General features: G+C 36.7%; 1 pseudogene; it reads right to left on the bottom strand.

Moving 5' to 3' along the window:
- Nucleotides 1-467: 467 nt before the first annotated feature.
- On the bottom strand, nt 468-8,562 carry LOC141743068 (leucine-rich repeat-containing protein 9-like; annotated as a pseudogene).
- Nucleotides 8,563-10,762: the final 2,200 nt, after the last annotated feature.

Raw genomic sequence — 10,762 nt, 5'->3', positions numbered from 1 at the left:
AAGCATGCCTGGAAAAAAAGAAACCTGAAATTTCCTTTTGGGATTTTTTTCAAGGAGTGATGTGCAAAACAACAGCAACAAAGATTGCTATTGAGCTATTTTAAAAATATAATCCAGTATATCAGAAATCCTTTAATATATTTTGATATTTCTTAACAGATCTGACCTGCTCTGGAGTATTGAAAGGAGATCCCATCACTGCAACATACTCATGCAAACACATACATTTTAAATTTATTTTGCATCACTATGAAGAACAGTATGCTGAAGAAAGAGTGCCTCCTGATCATAGTATGGCACTGAGACAGTCACAGTGAGGCAATGTGATCATCACACACACTGTGAAGCTTCCAGCCTTAAAACAATAGCAGATACTTAGGAATGACCTGGTTATGGAGAAATTCCTAACAGTTTTAATGATTATAAAGAGTAAATATTCAGTGTATAAAATGAAATACACATCTAGTTTATTTAACAATGCAAACAAATATACTCACTGGATTTCCGTGCTTTGAGATCACCTTAACGCTGGGAATAAATTGAAGGTTTTCTAGTTCAGATGATTCCTGTCCAAAAGTTAAAAAATACACCACATGTCAGAAGTTCTCAAAATCTTGCAACTGGTATATATATCTTGAGGAAAATACCGGTCATTTTTCTCAGGCAAATCCATAGAAGAAAATGATAATTTTGTCTGAAAACAGTCCACCGTATTTAGCCCACTGAATCTACAGCATTAATAAAAATATACTGTACTTGAATTCTGTTGAAGTCCAGAAAGAGTTTCTGTAATTTTACCAAAGGTTGTAAACTGTTCAGTTCTTGTATTCAGTTTTGCTCCAGATGAAGAGTCAAAAGACCATTCTGTCTAGCAATGAAACCTTGTGAAATCATTTTAATGCGGTTACGGTCCAATACCAACTCCTGAAGAAAATGGAGAAACTGCAGAAACCTTTAAGTCCTTCAGTTTGGCTGATATAGCTTCCTAATATAGCAAGAGTAAATACATGGAATCATCTTTAATGGATTTGGATTCCTTTCCAGCAAAAAATTATCTTAAGCAAAAGCAGCTCATAAACTTTCCAAATTTCTTGTATGTTGTTTTGGACCACTTCACTGACAGTGGAAGACAGTGTGTTTGATTTCATCTATGTATCCGCCATCTCTATTTAAAGCAAAACATCTTCCTAAATAAAATATGAGCATACTGAGGAACAACACCTAGGTTAATAATTATTGTTGGTATTGCTTATAGTGAGAGGAGATTTCCTCCGTCAGGAGCTTGCTGCTGGCCATGAGCTGACAAATAGATCTTCCACATGCTGGCTGCCCTGGTCTGCCCTTGTAAGAGGCAAGTGAGGCACAGTGGTGCAGTATGGAAGAATTTCACTGTTCAATATCTGAAGGATCTTGGAGCCAGGGCAAGAATTAAGCCAGGGAATCGTTCTTATTGGGGTCAAGACTACAGAAGACTGTGCCCTACAAATCCAAGGCACAAACTGAAGGCTGGACATAAGGAAAGTACTGTAAAATGCTTGAGAGCACATACAGAAAAGCTGCTACCATCTACCCTGCAAAACCAGAAATTTCCAGTTTTTTAGCCTGCTAAGCTATAGCTGGGCCATGTTAGTAATTCCATTATAGGCCAGATGAAAATCTTCCAAACTCTGCATTGTCAGGAGCAGGTTTTCTCCAAATTCTGCATCCCTAAACCAATAAAACAAACAAGAGTATCAAGCACAATTTTCCTTGGACAAAAGAACTTCAGCATTTCCCATCCCCCTCACAAAAAAAAAAAAAATAAAAATTATTAAGAGTATATATGCATGACTGCAATTTCACTAATCTCTGGAACAGGTTTCATAGGAATTACACCTGTATATGATGAAAAAAATCTGATGAGAAATGAAACAAATTATACCACTTGGAAGTGGAAATACTACATAGAGACTTCTACTCTGTGGAAGCTAGGTGAAGCTTTCTGCATCCAGACCATGAAAATCAAACGAATAAGTAAACCCCCTCCTCTGCTTACAGAAGTCTGAGGACATGAAAAGAAAAGAGCTGTAAACCGCTGTTTAATTTCGTAAAATACTTATGGCAACCTTTGTGTGTATTCTCACGACAGTTGAATGAAAATAGGGCAAAATAAAACAACATTTTCCACTAATTTGCTTGTAAAAGCTTAATTTCTGTTATGTCTGACCTGTAATTAGGTAGCATGAGGTAATAGATTAAAAAAGAGAATGGAAAAGAGAGTTGTAATTTTAGCATTGCTTCTTCCTTACAATCTCAATTTCCATAAAACCACTAAATATTGGTGATTGCTGAGCAGGTAGTTGACATGACTTGATTATAATCATACATCACAAACAAAACAATATCCACACTGTAAGTTAATATGTAATATTAATTTGTGTTAAGATGTGTAAATATGTACTATGTATATTTTCTGCTTTACTCAGGCTTATCTCACAAAGTCACAAAAAGTAAGAGCTAATTCAACTTCTGGAGAAAGTGTCAAGAGGATCTGAGGAAGGTTCAAGAACATTTCTGTTCCTAGAATATCTCACAATTGATAAAGAAGGCAACATTCATAAAGAAGATAGTATCCACTTAGCAGGTAATTAAAAGCAGCTATAATAAATGGAAAAATAAAGAAATTGACAGTAAGAAGTAAAAACTTCCAAAAAACTGATGAAAAGAGCAAATGCACCTCAGGGGGCACTGAGAAATAGTTTGAAAGTATATCAATAACAGACGTAATCTTGACAATGGTTCTGGATCATTACTAACTGAACATGGTAGAAGTATCAATAAACCTTAAATGAAGCATAGTTGTTTACTTAATACTTTTGTGCTGTATTTGTGGGGAAAAAAGGGGGCAATGTTATTCATATCATACAGTACTAATGAAATAATTTCCGTTCCAGTATTGACTTAAAGGCTGTTAAGTAGCAGCTGCTGAGCTAGAATCTGACGTGTTCATATCAGTGACTCTGAGTAAGTCACATTCTAAAAAAGCTGGCTGAGAAACAACATGGAGTATTTATGTTGACTTACACTATGTTTGGGAACATCAGCCAAGTTTCAGTGGCCTGCAAGGAAGCTAAAATTTGTCATCATTTAAAAAGGGAAAGGGGAGGAGGCTGGAAGGCATTAGTGTAAAAAAAATCCGTCCCATCAACAAGAGGGGCATTCCTACAGTTACTGAACATTTATTTCAAGTCCTTTTTGAACCCCCAGTCTGTGTAAAGAATGTTCATCTCTCATAAGGAAGCAGATAAGCAAAATGAGCACAGAAATTTGTCACACTATGATGGAAGCCCAGACAGTCCACATCCATGTGTACTTCTGCCAATGTCCCTTTTCCCCAGAAAATCTGAAAACAGACTCATGTTTTTCCCACGCTCCAGATGCTGAGCATATGCAAAGAATGAAGACAAGAAGAGCTGGGTGAAGTCTTAAGAAGTATGCACACAACAAACAGATTTTGCAGGATTCTCTGATGCTCTGTCACTGTTACTTTCATAAAACTTGATCAATGTATAGAAGGAATTCTGCATGGTGACTTTGCAAGACTCGTCTGATATCATAAAACTGAACTTGACCATGGATGTTGCCTTATATATGTAGAAATAAGTAAATGAATCCTGACAGGTCCCTGAAGTTTCAGTCCTGAAAGAGTGCACAGATGAGAAATGCAAACTGAAAGGTAATTTGAAAATGCTCTTTAGGACACAGGCTGATCTAACGTTGATGGCAAAAGGAAAAAGAAAGAAGTATGACCATCTCCTTTAGAGGATGATGAAAAGAATATCACTTATGAAATGAGCAAAGGAAAGGAGTTTAATGGCAGAATGAATGACTGCTTAGACTACACACGACATTGCAGAAGACTTTTGGATGATTATACAAAAGCCTTCTTTATGTCCATAAAAGGTACTGTAGTCTGAACTGGCTGAACTCATTGATTCTAACAAGGGGTTGTGATGGCCATCAGGATACTATAAAGTGTAAGGCAGCTGAATTTCCACAGGTCAGGCTCAAGTTACTGAAATACTATCTCAATATATTCCTCACTATCTGAATATATTCCTATAATTAAGTGAAAACAGAATATGAATGATCAATCTGATCAGAGGCACATGCACACACTCTCCCAGATCAAACCAGCAACCAGAGAGAGGCAGATGGTACCCTTACTCAAAATGAAATCCGTTGCAGGAAGGTGAAAAAACTTCAATATATGCCTAACCACCTATGCAATAGGATCCAAAGAACAGAGGACAGCAGACTGGTATAGTTAGTTTGATGAAGAAGTGGCCTAACAAGTTGTTCACAAAGAACTCAGGACAGAAAAGCCAACCAGATGATGCCAAACATACCATATGCGTGCAAAACAAAGAAACCCCTTATATACTGGGTTTCTTCAAGCTAGGAGAGGGGGAAAAAAGGGAGATCCAAAGCTATTGACACTGAAGATACCTCTTTCCTCCTCTGTGCAGTAAAGGAAAGATAAAAGTATATTTTAAAAGCTGATGGTACTTGCTTCCATTGGCAAGTCCTTGCTGTCCATAGCCACAAGAGGCCACCTTTCAGTACAGCTGCTGTCTGTTACCTGATTTGGGAGCTTTTGTCCAGGCAGTATTTATTCAATGTGACTGTAGTTCAGACACAATACCTGTAAAAAGGAAACATAATTAATCAAACAGAATGTTCCTCTGCTAACACATTAGCAAAACTGCCAATTACATTCTTCTGATTCAGAAATTTGATCTCTAGAAAGATGATTGGTCCATTTAAAGTGCTTAAAAAGATTTGGTGCAATTCATTGATTTTGGATCAGATGACTGCAATAATACTGTAAAATTGAAACAGTGGTTGCAATCATCTTTGTGCTGATTGCAAAGAACACAAAACAACACAAAAAACCACAAACAACAGAGAGATTAAAGGCTATTTTCAATCAAGGGAAATTAGTTTATCATTAATATTATTACAAAAAATAGAAAAGACTGTGTCATTAACCCGCTTTGGCATAAGGAAGGAAGATTAAACCAGTGAAGAACATGAGATTATTGTTCTGTAAATTCACAGTGCAGATATTTCTAAACTGGTCTGCTAGCACCAGCTCTACAGCTCAGAATTAAGTAAAAAAAGGCAAGTACGGATCGAGAATGCAAGTAACATGGAAAAATAAGATAGAAATGAGATATATAGCATGAGCAGATCCATAATATGCTGGCTTTGGGGTAAGAAATGCAACATGCTCCTATGAAAGAAGCACCCTGATGAAAATCTCACAAGAAATTCACAGTTCTTTTTCCAGTAGCAAACAACTTATTTGATTCTGACACCAAAGGCAAGGGTGCTCTGTTTGCTTCTATATCACATTACTGAAATTCCAGCTCCGTAGCTCTTAGGCTGTTTTCATTGCTTTCCAGCAGCACTGGAGCTGCAATTGCTCAGATGGAATATTCCATTCTCCACTTACCCCGAGGCCTCCCAAAGCACCACATGGATTGTAATTGTGTACCTCAGCTGTGTCAAAGCCTGCTTGCAAGGTACTTGTTACTACTCAATGGTAGAAGCAGGATACTCTATTGGTGAGAGGGACATTCTCAAGTAATTTTTAGGAATTCCTAACTGTGCTGTTGATACATCTCTTTAAGAAACTCAGGGCTTGCAATTGTAATACCTTAAAAGGCACGTATTCAGTGTTATCCTATTGCTGTCCAACCTTTTACAACAAAGCCTCCAGGGAATGAATGTCCTTGCAGAAAATAATCCTGACAAGAACGTTTAAATACTTGTACGTGTCTGCACATCTTAAAACAGTCTCCTGAAACCAAGAGTCAAATGAAAAGGGGTTACAATTTCTTTATGAACAAGACCTACTCAATTCCACAGGAGTATTGACGCTGATATTTCTGGCATGGTGATACTGTTGCTGAAGGCCCTCTAGGCTATTTGAGATCAAAAGATGATCACGGACTATGCCATGAAAATTGTCTTCACGTGTTACATCAGATAGGGACTTTCACTGACAGATGCAGGATGCTGGGAAAGAATAAAATACAAATATATCTCTAAGAAGACAAATACATACATACAACCCATAGAAATACTTCCCTGAAGATTAATTTCAGGATGATGTCTGCAAACAAATGTGATTACTGCTGTGCAAAATACTTCTGTTGCAGAAGAGTGACTGTCTCACTAGGTGCCCATACTAGTGGTCGGTTAAGGATGCATTTAATTCAGCCAATCACAGGTCATTCTTGCTCTGAATTCATGTAGAGCTACAATGGACAAGGCAGGTTTTTATGAAATCAGAAGATTGGAGAAGCAGCACTGCACATATATACGTGTCTGTTCTCACTTTGGCCAAATTTGTTCTGAAAGGAATCAGATCAGATGGGTTTTGATCAAATAAAATCTCTCTCCTAGATATATTTGGTCTGGAGCCAGTACCCTATCTCTCCTAGATATTTTCTGTCAAACTGTGTGCAGGCAGCACCACTCCCAAAATGAAAAATTGAAGCATCTAGAGAAAGGATATTTCTTCGACAAAACAGTGGAAAATAACCCTTTGTGATGAAATATTACACTATGGATCAGTCAAGGGAATTTGGCCTACAAATGCTAGGGAATTATCAGGCATATTTGCTGAATACATGTTCTAGCTTTACATTTTCAAGTTGTAACTAAAATATTAGATGCTACTTTTAATAGATAATGCATTTCTGAAAATCAGTGCACCTGATATTAGAGGTTGTCCAATTTAATTATTGCATTTCCGTGAAGTCTGAGTGTCCCCTTTTACCTGCAATCATGTCAGAGGTGAGTTTGCCTCCAAACAAATCTTTTGCACTTTTTTATTCTTTTGGCTCCTGTTAAATGCATTTGAAGTTATGTCTGCTATATTAATGCAGATCTAGAACTATCCAGTAATATAGGCAAAAAACATTGTACAATTCAATGAATTAAAAATGTTTAAAATCAAAGTAACTTAAAAAGTGCTATTTTGTCTTCATATGAGCAGATCTGGATGACTGTTTTATTATGGAACAAATTAATGGAGATAGTCTGTGTTCTCTCAGTTTGCAATACAGATTTGTAAGTAATGTAGACTAATTTCTTAGGTGTTAGAAATTATTAAGCTCCAAAATTGCAGTTAAAGCCTTGGGAATCCTAACAACATGCCAGGACACTATTGTACTAGGCATTGTTACAAAAAAAGGCAATTTCTACCCCAAAATTACTAAAGAGAGACAGAAACAGACAAAGGAGTATTATGGAGTATATGAGAAGATTACGCACATATTAACAAGTTTGATCAGCTGGGTCTTGATTTGTTAAAGAATTATTTTTTAAAAAGTTGTAGTAATAATCTACATACAGAATAATTTGCTACTGCGATGCCATCTAAGCTTTGAGAAGATGGAATAATACAAATATGTTTCCAGACTATTCAATTGCTACTCATGTCCAAAATCATCAGATTAGTTAAACGCCAAGTAGAAAAAAGCATGGGTTTATTAATATACCTTTAAAACATCCATATATAGGTGCATTCAAAATACTTTGTTTTCGGTTCCTTCCTCAGCTGGCATCCGCATGACTCAAAACTGAGAAATCGCTTAACAAAATCCGGATATCTTCATTTAGATTAATAGCACTTTTCAACACTCAAGCCACAGATAAAGCCTTTAAAGTGAGTGAAAACCATACCAACATTGCCTTAAAAGCTTTTGAGTTCTCACATGGTTTTACAGAGTCTGAACATAACTAAGAATTCGGGCCTCAGTCTCCAATTAGTGTCTGAATCCAGCCAACAAAGTTTATAATACATACATTACCATTCCAGGTAAGCTGAAAAGAACTGGAACTGCTGCAGGTGTAATTGTTGGTTATTTGACATGAGTTGCAGAATTATTCCATGGATTGTAAACCTTGATTTAGCCTACCTCGTACGCGATTATCTCTGTAAAACATTTTGAACCCAATCCACCTGGAGGGTTCAGTACCTCCTTCTCAGGAGTGAGTATCAATCCAAAAATGTCAGACTGGGGTTCTCATCAGTTCAGGTTCCACTGTAAAGATGGACAAATGCAGCACCCACCTATGTTTAAGTATAGCGCCCTCTATACTTGAACAAGTGGGGAAACACTGTATTTCTAATGTAATAAAGAACAAATTAGTTTTGAAATAGTAAATATTTACCTTTAAATTATATATATCTTGGTTGGTATAAACAAAGTTATTATGTATAGCTCTATTAGGGAGTAAGTTTTCTTTAAACCAACATAAAGATGTGATTCTGTTGTTCTCAATAGAAATGTAATGAGATTTTCAAACACGTCTTTTGAGGCTGATGATTATTGTTTACTCTATGTCTTGAATGTTTGGTGAGCTCTGAAATTCTTTGAGAAATAAACAAGATTCACTTGCTATAAAGTGAGCTGTAATAGAAAAAGGTGGCTGATACTGAGGGTAAAACAAGTTACAAGTAACACAGTCGGTGTTACTGGGTCCGACTGTAACTAGATCAGTCATCGGTAGGCGAATTAGATCATGAAACATAGAAAAATATGCACACTTAATAAGAAATACTTATTTTGCTGGAACGTAACTGTTCTGCCTCACTCCCTTTCTTCAGTTCTGCTAAAGATACACTCAGATTTTTTAATATTTGAAAAACTCACTCTGTTGTCAGCGACGAAAAACTCTCCCTCTAAAATATTTCACTATAAAGAAACATTTCTGCTGTGTCCCAGCTTAACAGCCTGCATTGTCACTACCACGGTAAATATAGTACCATCTAGTGTTGAAATGTAGTTCTTGGAGGTTAAGATAAGACTCGATTCCTTCTATTTGTGTGAAATTGCTGTTGCTAAATGATGCTCATCTTAAATGCTCTTGTTTTTCCAGGATGGAAATATTGAAGAGTGTTGGTCATGCAGATTTAAGACAGTGATCTGTAATAAAACTCAGTATTAGAATTGAAAGAAACTGACCAGTCAATTAATCTGTACATTAATTCCACCTATTTATTCTGTACTCAGTTTCTATGCGTACATTTCCTGCTATCATCAGTGGCAACTTCTTGGATGCAGGATGTGATATTTCCCCATTATACAACAGAGCTACTCTAATAGAATTCAAAAAAGTTCAGCTTCTCCTCCAAAAACAAGAGCTCTAAAACATAAGTATGCCAGCTCTCAAATATACCTTTGCAGTTGAAGCTATCTGAACGTAGGAATTTTTTTCTTGTCTGCATTAGATCTTAGATAGTTTTGTTCAATTTCTTCAATACATGATTATTTTATTGGCTAGTCTGCTTTACGCATCCTCATTCTACAACAGGACTTTAACGGAAACAGGATTTCAGCCTAACACCAAGGCTGGATATTTAGTCTAGAAGAGTCCGAGTGCAAAGTCAGAGCACAGTTTATCCTAACTTTATAGTTCTTCATGCTTTTTATATACGAACTAAATACGCTTTTCTCTATATCACAGATTAACAAATTCAATAGTTTTCTTGTTTGAAATATTCTTGAACAGAAACAAATAAATGTTGATACCAAATGTGTACTTTGCTGCCCAGGTTGTGAAATGACTGCTTATACAGGACCTGGCTTTAGACACCTGGCAGCAAGCTTCATGTAAAGACAAGGCTGTCAGTGATCCGCACTATAATCTATTTGTATGACTACTACTCCCCCTTTCTGATAATACTACAGTATGTTAGCCAATCATCGCACAGTGGAGAAAAGATCACAGAGTCCCAATCAAAAAATTCAAATTGTACTGTGGGGGCCCAAAATATCCAGCGTTATTGTGTTGAGATTGTATCTAAGACAAATAATCACTTAAATACTCAGTGCCATTAGACTGGCTTTGGTGATGACTAAAGAACATTTTTTGCTATATTATTTTATTTTCCAAAGGATTTGTCTTACCCTTTATGAATCCCTTCTCTCTGATGTCACGAAACTTACATGACATCTGCTAAAGCATTAATTCTCTTGGCAATTTTTCTAAACCATGAACTCCCTAATGCACAGAATGAAATGCTACACTTATCAACAGAAATGTGTTTTCCTTTAGCTATTCTATATTCTAATAACAAATTGAACTGACAGAGGAGCTTTTAACCTTTCATACTGTGTAGATTTACATGATTTCAGCTGATGGATCGGAACTGGTTAGGATGACCTTGGATCTTCCTCCACTGACTCTTGAGGTTTTTGTTAGCTCAGTTTCCTAAGGAAACAAGGCTAATGTGATTGTGCTATTTGTATATCCATCTGCTAGCCTTAACCACTAATTTTGAAACCTATTGGTGAGTTTCGGCCCTATCTGTCAGGCAAGCACTACTCGACTTCCCACCAAACCCATGAAAACAAGCAGCTGAATTACAGTTATAAACTGATGATCCCAGTGAAGGAAAGGCTGCAATATTGGCTCAGCTACAATGCCAGACCCTAGAGGATCCAGGAGAGACCTGTTCTGAATGATCTGAGAAACTCTGAGAGCTCATATCTGGTTAGGCACTGGATAACCCAAACACAAGGCTCTTTCTTAAGGCAAACCATTTTCCTTCAGTCCTGCTGCGCATCAAGTGCCTGCTTAATTAGTTTATAATTTTAGGTAGTCTTTCAAGGTGAGAGATACTGTTCAAAGGGTTATTGTCAATGTTTGGTCGTTTGAAATTAGACTTACTAGCCCTCTTCTTGCAGTGTTTTACATATTG

The sequence above is a fragment of the Larus michahellis genome, chromosome 4 (assembly GCF_964199755.1).
Source record: "Larus michahellis chromosome 4, bLarMic1.1, whole genome shotgun sequence".
Taxonomy (NCBI): domain Eukaryota; kingdom Metazoa; phylum Chordata; class Aves; order Charadriiformes; family Laridae; genus Larus; species Larus michahellis.
The sequence above is the reverse complement of the archived record's forward strand: the minus strand, read 5'-3'. Positions and strand labels throughout refer to the sequence as shown.